At 32.3% G+C, this 21069-nt stretch overlaps 1 protein-coding gene across 1 annotated transcript in view; it reads left to right on the forward strand.

Annotated features, from left to right (window-relative positions):
* Nucleotides 1–18754: 18754 nt before the first annotated feature.
* LOC142335551 (monocarboxylate transporter 9-like) overlaps nt 18755–21069 on the forward strand; it is an 80695-nt gene continuing 78380 nt past the window's right edge. The window contains exon 1 of the mRNA XM_075384087.1: nt 18755–18970. The gene's annotated coding sequence lies outside the window, so the exon portion shown is untranslated. The remainder of the gene's footprint in view (nt 18971–21069) is intronic.

Consider the following 21069-nt stretch of genomic DNA (forward strand, 5'->3'; position numbering starts at 1 on the left):
GTTTGGTAAACTTCGGTCGTTTCACCTTCATTTGCGACGCCCGAAGCGTTGCAAATAAAACTCATACATCGCATAATAACCTATTAATGAGACGATTTTGATACCAAGTGATAATTATGACAAGAAAAGTGAACACTAAAACTTATGAATATTTACGATTTCTTAACAAAATTGTTAGCATCTAAGGAGCTTCTTGTATATCGCTATATATACAAGAAGTATTAAAAAAAATCTTTAAATTAGCACACAAGACCTACAATGAAATCAAAAAACCGTCTCCGGGAATTGCTAAACCTCACTACGTTTTTTAAAAAAAGGAGGCTCGGTAATGTGCGTTTGCATATAAAATTCCGACCCCGCTCTTCTACATTTTCGGTATAATTGTCCATCAAATGAGAAAGTTTTTTTCAAAAAGAAAAATTGAACAAAAAGATCGCCTCCAACGCAAATTACTCAGTGGAGTAGACAAAACGCTGCATTAGATTGATCACATCAGCCAATTATTAAGAAAAAAGTCAAGACGAACAAAAAATTCAAACAAAAATAACAACAAACATTAATTATATCAAAAACTTCGTTTATTTAAATAAAGAAAACTATTAACAGGTCAAAATAGCGTCGGATAAAAATGAAACAAAACAAAATATCTTGTAATTCACTGTAAAAGATATAGGTCCACTTCATAATCAGGCTCGGTAACAATAAGACAAAAAACAAAGTTAAAAAACTGGCTTATATTTTTAAAATCAATTAATTTCGAAGTAATGAAACCCATTAGATAGCAATTGAACACAACCAACTTGTTTATTATCACTTACACCTCAATAGGAGGGCAATGAGACTTGTTAATTTTCAATTTTTTTGGTTACAAAAAGAACAACGAATAGAAACAACAAACAAAAATTCTATTTAAACTTGCGAGAAAACGCTGTCGAATTATTAGACCCAGATTTTGCCCGGCAAAATATAAAAATATGTTAATGTGAGCCTTAAACGAACGCTGAAATTGTGCTATGTGACCTCTCCTTAGTGATAATAGGAAACAAGTACCCGAAAAAGAAAAATGGTAAAACTAAGTAATAATTTCGTTTTTTTTCGAAAACAATTATTTTAAAGTCAGGAAAGCCATTAGCTAGAAAACGAAATAATTAAATAAGTTCTTTTGCTCGCTCAAAAGAATCACTCGAAAACTTTTTTTTATTCAGAATATGGCTTACGTCTACAAAAAGAACGTCAAATATAGAAAAAATAAAAAATTATTTTACTTTTGCGAAAACCTGTGTCGAAGCCAGTGAATTAATTACGAAATCTTTAAAAACATTAGATTTCGTACACTTGTAACGTGGCTGGGGGACAATATTTTCATATGTGAATTGTACTTAACAAGACTAGGTTGCAAATTAACAAAAAAGAACAAAAATGCGCAGTAAAAAGTCTTTATTTTTGAAAGTAATTGTTTTCAAAGTCATGAAAGCCATCAGCTAACTACTCAAATTAGAACAATGGCTCATTAATTACCCCATAAAATACCAATGCAATTAGATCTGTCATTATCCAGGAAACTTCATCCGAATGAAAAGACAAAGTAAAAACTATATTTATAGAGAATTGTAAAAAATTCAATTAATTTCTTCGAGAAGGTTGTCGAAGCCGTTAAAACATATATGTTCAATTGTGTCCAATTTTGAACGTCAATAATGTAATATGCGAACTGTTAGCATTGTGACAATGTGATAAAAAAGAAAAAACGTAAAAATTGGGCCAACGCCTAAAAATTAAAAAAGTGAAATCTGGTAGTATCAAAATCAGAAAACATTAACTTGAAGCGTAAAATAGGAACAGATTAGGTTTTAAGTCAGTAGAAAGACTAGCAAGAAGAATTATTCTTTCGTTGTTGACACTAAGCCAAAATTGTTAGCATCTAAGGAGCTTCTTGTATATCGCTATATATACAAGAAGTATCAAAAATCATAAAATTAGCACATGAGACCTGCAATGGAATTCAATTTCAAAATCGAAAAACGGTCTCCGGGAATTGCTAAACCTCACTAAGTTTTTTTAAAATTATTTTACTGCCTGCTTGATGTCAAAATTAATTGAAATCGAAGAGGTAGCAATGGTGTCTGAATAGAATTCAGCTGCTATCAATAGAAGCACGCAGGAGACTTGAAGAATGCGACGAAGAAACAGTTCATTGTTGAACAGATCGGAATGAAATCAGAAGTTTAGTATTCAGTTGGAAAAAAATTCTACGTAGCGAGTTGTTACAAACTATTACACTTTTTGACAATAGTAGTTAGTGAATAAATCAGATTGAAACAAGAACGCGATTACAAAAGTCAAAATACCGCACTTGATTGAAAATTCTCGCAAATAGTGTACAGAAATGACAGAGGGCTTAGTAGGTTCCGATCCTCTCATCCGCAAATTGGTGAAGGGATTAAATTTTTTTGTAGGTTCTTCAAAAATGAGTTTCAATGAAAGCAAGGAGGCTCGGTAATGTGCGTTCGCACATAAAATTCCGAACCCGCTCATCTACATTTTCGGCATAATTGTCTACCAAATTAGAAATCATTTTTCAAAAAAAATTGTATGAACAAAAACATCTCTTCCACCGCAAATAACTCAGTGGAGTAAACAAAACGCTGCATTAGATTGATCACATCAGCCAATTATTAAGAAAAAAAGTCAAGACGAACAAAAAAATCAAACAAAATTATCAACAAACATTAATTACATCAAAAACTTCGTTTATTTAAATAAAGAAAACTATTAACAGGTCAAAATAGCGTCGGATAAAAATGAAACAAAACAAAATATCTTGTAATTCACTGTAAAAGATATAGGTCCACTTCATAATCAGGCTCGGTAACAATAAGACAAAAAAAACAAAGTTAAAAAACTGGCTTATATTTTTAAAATCAATTAATTTCGAAGTGATGAAACCCATTAGATAGCAATTGAACGCAAACAACTTGTTTATTATCACTTACACCTCAATAGGAGGGCAATGAGACATGTTAATTTTCATTTTTTTTTTGGTTACAAAAAGAACAACGAATAGAAACAACAAAAATTCAATTAAAAATTGCGAGAAAACGCTCTCGAATTATTAGACCCAAATTTTCCCGTCAAAATATAAAAATATGTTAAAGTGAGCCTTCCTCGAACGCCGAAATTGTGCTATGTGACCTCTCTTTAATGATAATAGGAAACAAGTACCCGAAAAAGAAAAATGGTAAAACTAAGTAATAATTTCGTTTTTTTTCGAAAACAATTATTTTAAAGTCAGGAAAGCCATTAGCTAGAAAACGAAATAATTAAATAAGTTCTTTTGCTCGCTCAAAAGAATCACTCGAAAACTTTTTTTTATTCAGAATATGGCTTACGTCTACAAAAAGAACGTCAAATATAGAAAAAATAAAAAATTATATTACTTTGGCGAAAACCTGAGTCGAAGCCAGTAAATTAATTACGAAATCTTTAAAAATAATAGATTTTGTACACTTTCACCTCAGCTGGGGGACAATATTTTCATACGTTAACTATAGTTAACAAGACTACGTTGCAAATTAACAAAAAAGAACAAAAATGCAAAGTTAAAAGTCTTTAATTTTGAAAGTAATTGTTTTCAAAGTCATGAAAGCCATCAGCTAACTACTCAAATTAGAACATTGGCTCATTTTTCCCCCATAAAAGACCAATGCAATTACATCTGTCATTATCCAGGAAAAGAGAATTGTAAAACATTCAAGTAAGTTCTTCGAGAAGGTTGTCGAAGCCGTTAAAACCTATATGTTCAATTGTGTCTAATTTTGAACGTCAATAATGTAATATAAGAACTGTTAGCATTGTGATAATGTGATAAAAGAAAAAACGTAAAAAATGGGCCAATGCCTAAAAATTAAAAAGTGAAATATGGTATTATCAAAAACAGAAAACATTAACTTGAAGCATAAAATAGGAAAAGATTAGGTTTTAAGTCAGTAGAAAGACTAGCAAGAAGAATTGTTCTTTCTTTGTTGACACTAAGCCAAGATTGTTGGCATCTGAGGAGCTTCTTGTATATCGCTATATAAACACGAAGTATCAAAAATTTAGCACATGAGACCTGCAATGGTTTTCAATTTCAAAATCGAAAAACGGTCTCCGGGAATTGCTAAACCTCACTAAGTTTTTTTAAAATTATTTTACTGCCTGCTTGATGTCAAAATTAATTGAAATCGAAGAGGTAGCAATGGTTTCTGAATAGAATTCAGCTGCTATCTATAGAAGCACGCAGGAGACTTGAAGAATGCGACGAATGATCAGTTCATTGTTGAACAGATCGGAATGAAATCAGAAGTTTAGTATTCAGTTGGGAAAAAATTCTACGTAGCAAGATGTCACAATCTAGTAAGATTTTTGATAATAGTAGTTAGTGGATAAATCAGACTGAAACAAGAACGCGATTGCAAAAGTCAAAATACCGCACTAGATTGAAAATTCTCGCAAATAGTGTACAGAATTGACAGATGGCTTAGTAAGTTCCGATCCTCTCATCCACAAACTGGTGAAAGGATTAATTTTTTTCGTATGTTCTTCAGAGACAAATTTCAATGAAAACAAGGAGGCTCGGTAATGTGCGTTTGCATATAAAATTCCGACCCCGCTCTTCTACATTTTCGGTATAATTGTCCATCAAATGAGAAACAGTTTTTATCAAAAAGAAAAATTGAGCAAAAAGATCGCCTCCAAAGCAAATTACTCAGTGGAGTAAACAAAATGCTGCCTTAGATTGATCACATCAGCCAATTATTGAGAAAAAAGTCAAGACGAACAAAGAATTCAAACAAAAATAACAACAAACATTAATTACGCCAAAAACTTCGTTTTTTAAAAAAAGAAAACTATTAACAGGTCAAAATAGGGTCAGATAAAACTGAAACTAAACAAAATATCTTGTAGTTCACTGGAAAAGATTTAGGTCCACTTCATAATCAGGCTCGGTAACAATAAGACAAAAAAACAAAGTTAAAAAACTGGCTTATATTTTTAAAATCAATTAATTTCGAAGTAATGAAACCCATTAGATAGCAATTGAACACAACCAATTTGTTTATTACCACATACATATCTAAAGGAGGGCATTAAGACGTGTTATTATTCTATGTTTATTCGGTTACAAAAAGAACAACGAATAGAAACAACAAAAATTCAATTAAAAAATGCGAGAAAACGCTGTCGAATTATTAGACCCAGATTTTCCCGTCAAAATATAAAAATATGTTAAAGTGAGCCTTCCTCGAACGTCGAAAATGTGCTATGCAACCTCTCCTTAATGATAATAGGAAACAAGTACCCGAAAAAAAGAAAAATGTTAAAATTAAATAATACTTTTGTTTTTTTTTCGAAAACAATTATTTTAAAGTCAGGAAAGTCATCAGCTGCAAAACGAAACAATTGAATAAGTTCGTGTGCTCGCTCAAAAGAATCACTCGAATACTTTTTTTTATTCAGAATATGTCTTACGTCTACAAAAGAACGTCAAATATAGATAAAAATAAAAAATTATTCTACTTTTGCAAAAACCTGTGTCGAAGCCAGTAATTTCATTACCAAATCTTTCAACATATTAGATTTTGTACACTTTCACCTTAGCTCGGGAACAGTTTTTTCATATGTGAACTGTAGTTAACGGGACTAGGTTTCAAAGTAACAAAAAAAGTACAAAATTGCGAAGTTAAAATCTTTATTTTTGAAAGTAATTGTTTTCCAATTCATGAAAGCCATCAGCTAATTACTCAAATTAGAATATTGGCTCACTTATTCCCCCATAAAATACCAATGCAATTAGATCTGTCATTATCCAGGAAACTTCATCCGAATAAAAAGACAAATTAAAAACTACATTTGAAGGGAACTGTAAAAACTTCAAATAAAGCCTTCGAGAAGGTTGTCGAAACCGTTAAAACCTATATGTTCAATTGTGTCTAATTTTGAACGTCAATAATGTAATATGTGAGCTATTAGCATTGTGATAATGTGACAAAAAGTAAAAAATGGGCCAATGCCTAAAAATAAAAAAGTGAAATCTGGTAGTATCAAAATCAGAAAACATTAACTTGAAGCGTAAAATAGGAAAAGATTAGGTTTTAAGTCAATAGAAAGAGTAGCAAGAAGAATTATTCATCCTTTGTTGACACTAAGCTACAAGATGACCAAAGTGAAAGAAAAATAGTGGCACGAATCAATAAGCCATTGTTTATATAAAAAAAATTGTTTACGTTTTAAAAGTCAAAACGGCCAAAATCTGTCGAATAAAAAATTAGATACATAAATTTGGATCTGTTTAGAATGGTACTTGGACCTATCAACAGTGAAATTTGAATTGACTTTTTCTGTTTTTTTTATTATAAAAAAGATGGAATTTTTTTTAAAAAAAGACCTACTGATTACAATCTGAAACATTTTTGATTCTAAAAATCCAAGATTGGACCAAAATCAGCGTTACTATTGCTGTTTGTCCATTAAGAACACTCAATTGATTCGAATAATTTATATCTGGATAATTTATTAGTTAAAAGATCAAAGAAAACGCTGAGTAAAGTCAGCAAAAAGCGGCAAAATTTTAAATCCAGACTACTCTCAAAGGTAGGACTAGTTCCCGTTGTAGATGACGAAGATTGTGTTATTTGTTTTTGAGTGTGTACTTCTGGCAAATTTAATCAATCTGGAAACTGGACTAAAGAAGCTTATTTCGGGCAGTTTTAGATCAAAAAGGCTGAATTTTGAAATATTTTTTCGAAATTTTAGCCAAAAAAGTAATGAAAATATTCAACAAGACTTTGTCACTAAACAGAAAGTCAACAGTGTTATTGTTAACAATTTTTACAAATTTTTGCAAAATTGTTAAAATTTTAAGCAACAATTCAGGAAAATGTGAATAAAATAAACGCAAATCGGTCTAATATTCACATATATTTTAACCACGATAACTCGCTCTAGAAAACGAAACCCAAGAAAATCTTTTTAATTCCAAAATATGCGCTGGATGGGTATTTTAATGATACCACTCACAACTCTTTACGATAAATATATCGATCGGTCAAAAATGTCTGAACAAAAAAACCCAGTTGAGTATATAGTTCCTTCAACCCCCCCCCCCCCCCCCCCCCCCCCCTCAAGAGGGGTTGGAACAATTCCCGCATTGTTAACGTGGCAATAGACGAAATTCGGTCGAATTTATGAAAGATAAGTTGTTGTTTCCTCTAGCAGCACGTATTTGCCCCCCCCCCCACAGTCATAGAACATGTGCCACTACACAGTCTATCAGTATGCAAAAAATATGCGTCAGGGGTTTGCATGTAATATGCACCCTTTTAGTTTGAGAGGCATAATGGAAACAAATCCGTAGTTTTTTACTCGATTTAAGGAAAAACCTTTGAATTTTGTTTGGAAACCTCATAAAGATTAAAATGAAAACTTGAAAAGTGAAAAAAGGAACTCAGTTAAGTAATTGTTTACCAAAATATTTTCCCCAGTAAATGTAAACCCGTGCGCTCCTTTATGTGTTAAGTTGTGTTATCAAAAATTTTATACAAAAACGCATATTTTAGATTTTTCCGATAATTATTTAAATTATCTTTGTCAATAAAAAATCCAAAAAATGTTAAATTGTTCGCCTTTTGACGTTTCATATTCTTAAGAATAAAACTCGAAGGGAGCCATTGGAAACATCGATACAGCAAAGGATTATATCCGAATCAATTAGAGAAAATTAGTTTTCGTTATGTCTCCTAAACTAGTTTTTCAACATTGCACCTGCAGTGTTCTTGTCACCACAAAATTTAGTTGCCTGTGAGTAGTTATATCGGAGCAAGAGTGGGGGGGGGTAAAAGGATGTACCTATGTATTCACATTAGGTACAGCCTATTTTCGTCCAATTTCCAAAGATGTACCTAAAAAGAGAGTTTTCCGCTCTAATGCATTTCTAGCTAATCTTGTCTCCTTAACCTTTTTTTGTCCAGGAAATAATTTTTTTATCGGATCGATCCAGCAGTTGCACAACCTTTTTGAATAAAAATGCATAAATTGATATTTTCTTTTTTTCCATTTGTCAGTTTTCGAAAAAAAACATAGATTTCTTTTTTTCGAATTTTTGTGTTTAGTTGAAAAAATTGTTTTTTTTTGATAAAAATGTTATTTTACTTGATACAATTTTGATTGAAAAATGTCGTTTTTTACATAAGGTTTTTGATGAAAATTGCATAATTTGATATTTTCTTTTTTTCCATTTGTTAATTTTCGAAAAAAATAGTTTTCATTTTTTTTCAAATTTTTGAGTTAAATTTGTAAAATTTTTTTGATAAAAATGTTAATTTACTTAGAATATTTTTTATCGAAAAATGTCGTTTTTTACATAAGTTTTTTTAGCAAAAAATGCAGATTTTGATGTTTTTTATTTTTCTATTAGTCCATTTTTCAGTTTTTGAAGTTTTTTATGTAAATTTTTTAATTTTTTTTGAAAAAAAAATCGTTTTTCTTGAAACAAATTTCTTTCAGAAATGTCGTTTTTTAAATAAGGTTTTAAGCAAAAAAAGCAAATTTTGATGTTTTCATTTTTCTTTTTTTCCATTTTGTAGTTTGTTTGAAGTTTTATTTAAAATTTTTAATTTAATTTTTCTGAAAAAAATGTTGTTTTACTATAGTGAAATTTTTTAAAAGGTTTTTTTTAACTATTTCAAAAAGTGAAATTTTTAATTTCTTCAACCAATCATATCATTTGTATAATCTATCTCGAAATGAGATAAGATGGAGAAACTCTGACCATTTTGTGTTTTGTCTCAGTTGAACATCAGTGGTCTAAAAAAACGCAAAATACTCCAATACTTCCTTTACTTCCTTCAACATCTTTTCTGTCGACACTTCAATCTGATTTAGATTTCGCTCCCAACAATGAGGAATCGAAATTTAAAACAACAGTAACCGATAACAGCATCGAATTGTCCTTTGAGGTGGATTGCACAAGAGTAACAATAAAAACACAGACTAATAGCTTAACACTTCCGAAAGATTTGTGGAGAAATTTAGAGGCTGCTAAACATCATAACCTCCACTTAGCAGAAGAAAAAGTCAACAACTCAGTACTCTCTCTCTCTCTCTCTCTCTCTCTCTCTCTCTCTGCCCACTTATTTTCAAGCCATTGAGAGAGTTCGAAAAGAACAAGGATTTCATCCACTGAAAGACAGAAAGGAATTTTGTTCCCGTACTCGCGTGACATAAATCACTACGGTGTATGGTGGGTAGAAGATATGTTCTCCAAAATGCTGATACATTTTCTACAAAAAATCAGAAATCTTCGATCTTCCCAATTTCCAAGAACTCATTCTTCCTCCTATCCAAGAAAATGACAATGATGAGAACCAATCACTTCATCAAAATGTTCCTTTCTCGAACTACAGGTGCTCTTCAATATAAGTCTGAACAGTTGCTTGTGTTCACTGATAAATTCTCCCTCACGTGAAATCAATTGTCACGTCACGTGATGTTACTAAAAACAGAAATGACATAACTATTACGTCATGATGAACACTCAAATCTCATTGGTTACGACTGCTTTTACATGATCTCATTGGTTACGAAGTCGCAATAATGATCGTTCTTACTAAAATTTCATTGGTTCGATTTATGAAGTTCTTTCTTGAAGATAACTCAATCATTTGTTGCTTTTCGTTTTCAATATTCAGTTACCTTATTTATTCAATTCTTCCTTTCTTGCTTTAAAAACTCATCTTTTACTTACTTCACACGCCCCAGATGGATCAAAGTTCAGTCTCAGCTGACAGCAAAAAACCCTACGCCTTCCCCTTCCGCAAACGAAATCATAAGGGAAATTCAGTTATTCCTTCTTCCCAGTTTGATTATCATAACGAAAGCATATATTCTTTGTATAATGATATCAACGTGAAAGTTGAGGACACTGAATCCAAACCAAATGAGGATCGCCAAGGAAACACCAACTTTTTGTCTTTCCAAGAATACAGCAACCGGAAATTTCAAATCAACATCCCAGAGGAGACTATCAACACAAGCTCGAATTGGACCCAATTGAAAGTCTTTCGCGAAAATGTCGAAGGTGAATTTGTTCTACATCAGTTTCTGATGCTGTCGGTCTGGGAATTTAAAATTTTTTTTTCAAAAATTACCTGAGATGTTAAAAAAGCACTATAATTTGAACCCACAGAAGTTACTGCAAAGTTGATGACTGACGAAACTTTGTTCCAGCCAACTGATGTGGAGGAAAAAGCAAAATTCGATGTGTTCTGGGAATTGAATGAGACTGCTAGGCGAAAGTATGTGTGACCAGAACATTTTACCCAGATGATCCGAATTGATGTTATTTCACCATCAAGCTCTTCACTCGAGGGACTGAAAAGGACAGTTTTAGGAGGAAATGCTTCCTTTCTGTCAGAATTGGGGAGTTGCAGAAAAAACATCGAATGAGCAATGAAATTATTTCAGTGCTGAACAAAGTCAGAAACCAGACAAAATCGCTAAGTGCATAGAAGTAATTGTAAATTTTTTAAATGTATGTGATGTCTGTATTCACATTTTTAATTAAATACTTTCAGAACAGTTGCTTGATATGAATATTGAGGAAATTGTAGAGTTCGAAAGAAATCAGTCAACTTTTTGTTGGAAATACAAAAAGGAAAAATTATTTTTTGGCTGTCTGTCGAAGTTTTGACAAAAATGCAGATCTAGATAAAATTAACAGAGAAGTTCCCTTTGGAGGACTAATAGGGGTTGGCGATTCAAAGTTAAAGAAACTTTTGAATTGGTCGAAATTTTTTCGTTTACATGCCACATTTCATGATGCAACGGGATACCTGAAAACAAATCTAAATATTGGTCCTGGGTACTGTTACACGGTTCCATTCCTTAATTCAAAATTAAACTGTTGTTTCTTGGGACGTATAACAGGTCTCGCATATTGTTGTTTTCTGAAATTGTCACCACGACTCCATTCAATCAAAGTGTGAATCATTATTTCCTAAACACGAACAAAATTCAGTTGAACTCTAATGACAGATCATAACAATCACGCAGTTGACTTTTTTTCAATAATAACAATCAGGAGCAACCTCCTTGGAAAATTTGTGGACGCACTTGCACTCGAACAGCTTTTTCGTCAATATTCCAGTGCTTAGTTGTATTAATACTTCTTCTTTTTTCAATTATCAACCTTATTTTTGCCAGAACTTGTGACGAACGAACAGTTTGGATTGCAATTCTTTCAAGTGCTGTTGGTTACATACTTCCTAATCCCAGAGCAAAAAATGAACAAGATTATATCAACAAAGGAACGCATTCTGATGTATCTTGTTGGTCCGTCCGGATCTGAGAAAACTGTTTTCATTAATGATATGCTACAAATGAAAACTTTTCAACCCTCGTTTGATCAAATTTTGTACTTTTATAAGCACTTTCAGACAATTTACGATACAATGATGCAATCAATTGCAGGCATAGAATTCATTCAGGGTGTTGACTTTGAATTAATTGAGCACTTAACAGCTGATGGCACAAAATATTTACTTATATTCGATGACTCATTAGAAACTCTTTCCAAGTCGGAAAAATTCAACGAAATTGCGACAGCCGGTAGACATCGAATTTAAATTGTGTTTATATCAAACATAATCTCTTCCACAAAAACAAAACTGGACGTGATGCCGAGCTTCAGACTACTCACATTGTTTTGTTCAAATCACCCAGAGATGTGCAGCAAATTGATATATTGGGAAGACAACTGGGTCTGGGAAAACAACTAAAACAATGGTATGATGACGCTACACAAGAACCATATGGACACTTATGATTGATTTAAGACCATCTAAACCTGATTTGTTAACATATTGTTCAAATGTAACTTCATTTCCTTCAGAATTCTTCGTACCGAACAGTCGTGCTGGTATAAGTGATATTAATGATAAACGCACAGAATAATTATACTCTGAAGCTCTTTGGGAATATCAACAAGAAATTTCAACCAGCTTTCCTTCTACATTGTCCTAAGGAATTCATCAGATTTCTCTGTGAGCGTATTGTAAACTTGATTGAAGGAAACCTCACAGGATTAAGAAAAAATCAGTTCACTCGCTTCCAAAAACAACTTAGAAAGCTCACATCAAAATCAACAACCCTAAGTCTTCTGGATCTTAGGGTTGTTAATTTTGATGTGAGCTTTCTAAGTTGTTTTTGGAAGCGAGTGAACTGATTTTTTCTTTATCCTGTGAGGTTTCCTGCAATCAGGTTTACAATACACTCACAGAGAAATCTGATGAATTCCTTAGGACAATGTAGAAGGAAAGCTGGTTGAAATTTCTTGTTGAGATTCCCAAAGAGCTTCAGAGTATAATAATTCTGTGCGTTTATCCTTAATATCACTAATACCAGCACGACTGTTCCGTACGAAGAATTCTGAAGGAAATGAAGTTACATTTGAACAATATCTTAACAAATCAGGTTTAGATGGTCTTAAATCAATCATAAGTGTCCATATGGTTCTTGTGTAGCGTCATCATACCATTGTTTTAGTTGTTTTCCCAGACCCAGTTGTCTTCCCAATATATCGGCATCACGTCCAGTTTTGTTTTTGTGGAAGAGATTATGTTTGATATAAACACAATTTAAATTTCGATGTCTACCGGCTGTCGCAGTTTCGTTGAATTTTTCCGACTTGGAAAGAGTTACTAATGAGTCATCGAATATAAGTAAATATTTTGTGCCGTCAGCTGGTAAGTGCTCAATTAATTCGAAGTCAACACCCTGAATGAATTCTAAGCCTGCAATTGATTGCATCATTGTATGAAAGTGCTCATAGAAGTACAAAATTCGGTCAAACGAGGGTTGAAAAGTTTTCCTTTGTAGCATATCGTTAATGAAAACAGTTTTCCCAGATCCGGATGGACCAACAAGATACATCAGAATGCGTTCCTTTGTTGATATAATCTTGTTCATTTTATGCTCTGGTATTAGGAAGTATGTAACCAACAGCACTTGAAAGAATTGCAATCCAAACTGTTCGTTCGTCACAAGTTCTGGCAAAAATAAGGTTGATAATTGAAAAAAGAAGAAGTATTAATACAACTAAGCACTGGAATATTGACGAAAAAGCTGTTCGAGTGCAAGTGCGTCCACAATTTTTCCAAGGAGGTTGCTCCTGGTTGTTATTATCAAAAATAAAGTCAGCTTCGTGATTATTATGATCTGTCATTAGAGTGCAACTGAATTTTGTTCGTGTTTAGGAAATAATGATTCACACTTTGATTGAATGGAGTCGTGGTGACAATTTCAGAAAACAACAATATGCTAGACCTGTTATAGGTCCCAAGAAACAAGAGTTTAATTTTGAATTAAGGAATGAAACCATGTAACAGTACCCAGGACCAATATTTAGATTTGTTTTCAGGTATCCCGTTGCATCATGAAATGTGGCATGTAAACGAAAAAATTTCGACCAATTCAAAAGTTTCTCTAACTTTGAATCGCCAACCCCTATTAGTCCTTCAAAGGGAACTTCTCTGTTAATTTTATCTAGATCTGCATTTTTGTACATACATTATAAACATTTACAATTACTTCTATGCACTTTGCGATTTTGTCTGGTTTTTGACTTTGTTCAGCACTGAAATAATTTCATTGCTCATTTGATGTTTTTTCTGCAACTCCCCAATTCTGACAGAAAGGAAGCATTTCTTTCTAAAACTGTCATTTTCAGTCCCTCGAGTGAAGAGCTTGATGGTGAAATAACATCAATTCGGATCATCTTGGTAAAATGTTCTGGTCACACATACTTTTCGCCTAGCAGTCTCATTCAATTCCCAGTACACATCGAATTTTGCTTTTTCCTCCACATCTGTTGGCTGGAACAAAGTTTCGTCAATCATCAACTTTGCAGTAGCTTCTGTGGGTTCAAATTGTAGTGCTTCTTTTAACATCTCAGGTAATTTTTGAAAGAAAATTTTCAATTCCCAGACCGACAGCATCAGAAACTGATGTAGAACAAATTCACCTTCGACATTTTTGCGAAAGACTTTCAAGTGGGTCCAATTCGAGCTTGTATTGATAGTCTCCTCTGGGATGCTGATTTGAAATTTCCGGTTGCTGTATTCTTAGAAAGACCAAAAAGGTTGTTGTTTCCTTGGCGATCCTCATTTGTTTTGGATTCAGTGTCTTCAACTTTCACTTGATATCATTATATAAAGAATATTTGCTTTCATTGTGATAATCAAACTGGGAAGAAGGAATAACTGCTCTTCCCTTATGGTTTCGTTTGCGGAGGGGGAGGGCGTAGGGTTTTTTGCTGTCAGCTGAGACTGAACTTTGTTCCATCTGTGGCGTGTGAAGTAAGTAAAAGATGAGTTTTTAAAGCAAGAAAGGAAAAATTGATTAAATAAGGTAACTGAATATTGACAACGAAAAGCAACAAATGATTGAATTATCTTCAAGAAAGAACTTCATAAATCGAACCAATGAAATTTTAGTAAGAACGAGAATTATTGCGACTTCGTAATCAATGAGATCATGTAAAAGCAGTCGTAACCAATGAGATTTGAGTGTTCATCATGACGTAAAAGTTATGTCATTTCTATTTTTAGTAACATCGCGTGACGTGACAATTGATGTCACGTGAGGGAGAAATTATCAGTGAACACAAGCAACTGTCCAGACCTATATTGGAGAGCACCTGTAGTTCGAGAAAGGAACATTTTGATGAAGCGATTGGTTCTCATCATTGTCATTTTCTTGGATAGGAGGAAGAATGAGGTCTTGGAAATTGGGAAGATCGAAGATTTCTGATTTGTTTGTAGAAAATGTATCAGCATGATTGGAGAACATATCTTCTACCCACCATACACCGTAGTGATTTATGTCACGCGAGTACGGGAACAAAATTATTTGCTGTCTTTCAGTGGATGAAATCCTTGTTCTTTTCGAGCTCTCTCAATGGCTTGAAAATAAGTGGGCAGAGAGAGTACTGAATTGTTGACTTTTTCTTCTGCTAAGTGGAGGTTATGATGTCTAGCAGCCTCTAAAGCTCTCCACAAATCTTTGGGAAGTGTTAGGCTAGTAGTCTGTGTTTTTTTGTTACTCTTGTGCAATCCATCTCAAAGGATAATTCGATGTTGTTATCGGTTACTGTTGTTTTAAATTTCGATTCCTCTTTGTTGGGAGCGAAATCTAAATCAGATTGAAGTGTCGACAGAAAAGATGTTGAAGGAAGAAAAGGAAGTATTGGAGTATTTTGCGTTTTTTTTAGACCACTGATGTTCAACTGAGACAAAACACAAATGGTCAGAGTTTCTCGATCTTAACTCATTTCGAGATAGATTGTACAAATGATATGATTGGTTGAAGAAATTAAAAATTTCACTTTTTGAAATAGTTTAAAAAAACCTTTTAAAAAATTTCACTATAGTAAAACAACATTTTTTTCAGAAAAATTTAATTTAAAATTTTACATAAAACTTCAAACAAATTACAAAATGGAAAAAAAGAAAAAAAACATCAAAATCTGCATTTTTTTGTTAAAAACATTATTTAAAAAACGACATTTCTGAAAGAAATTTGTTTCAAGAAAAACGATTTTTTTTCAAAAAAAATATAAAAATTTACATAAAAAACTTCAAAAACTGAAAAATAGAAAAAATAAAAAAACGAAAAATTTGCATTTTCTGTTAGAAACCTTATGTAGAAAAACAGCATTTTTGAAGTAAATTTTGTTTTAGTTAGAACGATTTTTTGCAAAAAAAATTAAAAATTTTACATAAAAAGAACTTCAAAAACTGAAAAAAATGGAAAAATAGAAAAATAAAAAACATCAAAATCTGCATTTTTTGCTAAAAACCTTATGTAAAAAACGACATTTTTCAACAAAAATATACTAAGTAAATTAACATTTATATCAAAAAAATTTTACAAATTTAACTCAAAAATTTGAAAAAAAAATGAAAACTATTTTTTTTCGAAAGTTAACAAATGGAAAAAAAGAAAATATCAAATTATGCAATTTTCATCAAAAACCTTATGTAAAAAACGACATTTTTCAATCAAAATTGTTTCAAGTAAAATAACATTTTTATCAAAAAAAAACAATTTTTTCAACTAAACACAAAAATTCGAAAAAAAAAAGAAATCTATGTTTTTTTTTCGAAAACTGACAAATGGAAAAAAAAGAAAATATCATATTATGCATTTTTATTCAAAAAGGTTGTGCACATGTTGGATCTATCCGATAAAAAAAATTATTTCCTTGACAAAAAAGGTTAAGTAGACAAGATTAGCTAGAAATGCATTAGAGCGGAAAACTGGATGCATTTCCCTGGGGGCAGTTAAGATAATTACCCCTGGGTAATTATGATAAGATGACAGGTCTACTGTTCTCACTCTCTTTTTTAGGTACATCCTTGGAAATTGGACGAAAATAGGCTATACCTAATGTTAATACATAGGTACATCCTTTTACCCCCCCCCCCCCCCCCCCCACTCTTGCTCCGATATAACTACTCCTGTGGTACTATTAGGCTGCATTGTGAAAACCTGAAGATGTCTAACATTTCAACACACATAAGCCAAATGGAAATAAAAAAGATACCCAAAACCAGAGCAAATGCTCATAATTAACACATAATTTTTATCATGATTTCCGTGCGTTCAGTTCTCCAAATTTGTGTATTGGGAAAGACGGAGAACAAATCCAATTTTGGAGCAAATTTTTAAAAATCTTCAGATAGCTGCTAATCTCTTGAGATACGATTGAAATCAAATAGATCTAAGCTCGTCATCCTAACATCAATTGAATGTTTTTGAGCAAAATGAGCAGCAACGCTTTGTGAATGGTTGTATATCTAGTTACCGAACAAATAGATTTGAAAAAGGGATTAGTAGTATTGAAATCATTTGTACTGTCGTATCTGTTCCTTTAATTTTTAAAATTTGCCTTCAAAATGATTGCTGCAGATAGTTTAACAGATAAACTGTGTTTTGTGCTAAGAAATTTAATATTTGGCGCTATATTTAATTTGAAACAAAGTTATTAGATAGTAAAATTTTTGTTCGTTTGAAAATAACATTCAGCTTGAAATGTAATCACGATAAATGTTCACAACCGTAATTGTCGTCTAATGATCATTTTGTTCTACCTTTTATAGTATTTAGAGAGATAAATTCATTGATTACTGCTCAATAAATTCTCGCAAAAATATATTGCTATTATGTTTTTTATGTATATTGCTCTGATTTTTTTTAAAAAAAATTGCTCTACAAACTGTTGCTTATCTTATGGAATCTCTATTGCGTAATTTATTAATTGACTTAGATCTGCGCGCGAATGTCTGCAAAACAAAATTTGAGAGAAGAAAATCTAATAATTTAATCTCACATTGTGACTGGGACTGGGGTCTCTAGGGGTTAGAATACAATTTTAGCCAAAACCATCATAACCAATTTATTCAATTGGATCCTTTTTGTCCGATTGTCCAATAAAATTTTAATGGCAGATATTACATAGAGGTTTTATCATAATTGACCGGCTAATTTAATCCCATGATCAGCTTTGACAGTTTTAAAGGAAGTTTAATGGGCCGCTGAGGCCAAGACAACTCAACTAGTCTTATTTTTGAAACTTTAAAAACGAGCGGCACTTTTCCAATTGCGGCACTAATATGCTAAATTTTCTCTTTTTTGGGTAAACAACTAATATTAAATTGATGAATGCATTGTTGTCAAAAATGCAATCGCAGTGAAAACCATAATGAGACGGGTTTGTTTAATCAACCGGCGGGGGTTCATTCAATTTATCGGGTTCATCCAATATTTATTTTGAAAAATTGTCCCCCCTCGTTGCATGATAAATGAATTTATTTAATTCCCATTTTTATAGATTTATCTGTAATATGTCTCTGAGAGCCTCGTTTCTCTTTCTTGCAGAAAAACGTGCAAACTGTTTTGCTTGTGGTTTAAAAATCTCAACAGACATCATGAAGAAACCTCTCTTGTGTTGTTATGGAGGATTAGTTATCAGAGAACTTCCATTAATGATTAATTTGTACAGTAAAGGTCCCATTTTTGACAATTTTTGTAGCCCCATGGAACCTCCCTCCATTTACGAAAAAGTAATTTTACCATTTTTAAACATTTTTTCTAATTTATCAAGTCAACGCTTCGCTGTATGAAAGATCTATGATTAGAATTCTTTGCCAACTCGGGCATGTGTTCAAATATAGAGGGCGATAATAACCGAAAAGAACGGGGCCTTTAAGAATGCAGTTGAAAAAAATTAATGTCGGTCAAATATTTAGTAAATGCTGACAGATTTTAACGGTTTGTCAGTTTCTATTTACTATTCAACCTGATTAGACGATTAGCAATATCATTTACAAAATCAGAAGACTTCATAATCAAAAGCTGCGCCCAAAGTGACTAATGCATTCAAATACGATCGAACAACCCACAAAATTAATACCAAACCATTTGCCGCCTATTATGCCCCCTTTCCCCTCCCCTACCCCTCCCCCTCCCGCCCAAAGTAAGGCAAGTTTGCTGACCCAAGATAATTCCACCGCATTCTAGTACAAGCAGACTTTCTTCTCTCTGTGAGAATTTCTTCACCACTCTCAAACACAGAAATTCGCAAATGCCTCAGTGAATATTTCTGCTGTGAAAGATAAGCGATGAAGATTCATCTCTAGCTCTGTTAGTTAAGATAGGTTTCGTTTTAATTCGTTATTATAACCATTACATTTCATTTGCGCAACTTTTGTGCCTGTTTATTCTCCGCTTGGTTTTAATCTCTCAATATATAACTTTATACCATAAATAGTTAGATTGTCATGACTGTTCTTAGTTCAATTAATCTGCACACTATTTTGTGGGCTACAACTTGTTAGTTTAATTTTTTCCAATTATCTTTATTAATTTTTGAGTTGGTCTTTTGACCTTGAAACCATGTTACAGTGGACTCACTTTGTTTCTTTATTTACGATTTAATTGTTTTTTGAAGTTTTTTGAATAATTTAATGCAATTATTTAGGTTTTGGAAAAACAACCCGCGGCACGTGAGACTTGATATGAAACCATCGCAACTCAACAAATTATCGAGACCGAAATTTATTATAAAATGGGGTTTATTTCCATGGGGGATTTTTTTTGTTTCCTATCTAAAATTAAGTGGGGTTTATAAACGACCTCAATTATTTTGGTAACTTGTTTAGTCAAAAAATATTCTGTCGCTTTTGATTACGGTCCAGGTAAATAACCTTGAAATAAAATGAGGCTAAATTGAAATAGAAAAAGAAAGTAAGAATTAGGTTTTTGATTGACTGATCTTATCCTGGTAAAAATTATGTGAACCATTTTAGTTCAAAAACAAAATCTAGTCTTATTTATGGTTACAACCTTTTATCAATTCCATTATTTGCGTGGATCGGACTTTTTATAGTGAATCAGTGTTAGAAAACAATATGAAACTGTGTCACTGTGGATTGAGATTTTTTACCAGTTTTCGTTGAGCTCAATCCTTTTTGTCTAATCTTTTTTTTGTCCTTCAAAAAAATTTTTAAAAGAAGTGTGTGTTATACATGATTCCCCGTTCATTTTCGGCGCATAATCTCAAATTTTAATTACAATTTTTTGTTATTATCGAAACATTTGTAGCTTGTAGCCAGTTTATATGTAGAAATCTGAAACAAAGAGGCTCGCTAAAGTGCATTTGCACATAAAATTCCGACCCTGCTCACCCATGTTTTTTGTATAAACATCTACCAAACGAGAAACAGATAGAAAAAAAAATTTTTTAAATGTAACAAAAAAATCGCCTCCAACGCAAATAACTCAGTGGAGCAAAAATGCCGCATTAGGCTGATGAGATCAGCCATACTAAAAAAGCCAGTCAAGAGAAGCAACAAAATTAAACAACAAGAAAAACAAACATAAATTACATCCAAAACTTATGTCCAATTTTTTTTAAAAAAGAAAACTTATTAACAAGGTCAAAATAGCGTCAGATAAAACTAAAACTAAAAAAAAGCTTGAATTACACTAGAACAGCTACGGAACGTCGTCATTATAAGGCTCGGTAACAATTAGACAAAAAAGAACAAAAAAACAGCAAAATTAAAAAATTGGCTTAATTTTAAAAACAATTAATTTCAAAGTGATTAAACCCATTAAATAGCAATTGAAGAAATCCAACATGTGCATGATCACATACCCCTCTATAGGAGGGCACTTAGACTTAGTCATTATTCAACTTTAAATGTGGTTACAAAAAGAACAACAAATAGAGACAACAAACAAAAATTCAATCAAAACTTTCGAGAAAACCTGTTGAGGCCGTAATGCCATATTTTGCCCCTCAAAATATGTTAAATTGAGCCTTCTTTGAGCTCTAATATTGTGGTATGCGACCCCTCATTAATAGTATTAGGTAATAAGTAGACAACAAAGAGAGAAAAGTGCAAAACTTAGTTGTACTTTGTATTTTTCGAAACCAATTACTTTCGAAGACATGAAAGCCATTAGTTACAAAACAAAATAATTAAATGTGCGCGCAGTCGTTCAAACGAAGTGCTTGAGACCTGTAATTATTCAGAGTACGCCTTACGTCTACAAAAACGTCAAATATGGACAAAAGTCAAAAAAAAGAGTTTTGTTTGCGAAAAACCAGAAAACCATAACTTAACGCAAATAAAAGATTAAATTTGGAATCAGTAGAAAGAAGTGAAAGAAGAGGCGTTCTTTCTTTGCTGTGACTAAGCTACAAGTTAATTACCAACTTAATTAAGTCAAAATTAAGTACCAACTTAATTAAGTCAAAATGACCATAATCGTTCGAGTAAAGAAACCAGACACATTAATTTGGGAATGTTTAGGAAGTCAAATGGAACTATCAACAGTGAGCTTTGATTTGGATTGCTGTATTCCTTAAATAACTTAAAAAAAGTTTTTTTAAATAAAAAAGACTGATTGATTACAATCCGATTTGTTTGGATCATAAAATCCAAGATTGGACCTTAACCAACC

Source organism: Convolutriloba macropyga, chromosome 2 (assembly GCF_964194025.1).
Source record: "Convolutriloba macropyga chromosome 2, txConMacr16.3, whole genome shotgun sequence".
Lineage (NCBI taxonomy): Eukaryota > Metazoa > Xenacoelomorpha > Acoela > Convolutidae > Convolutriloba > Convolutriloba macropyga.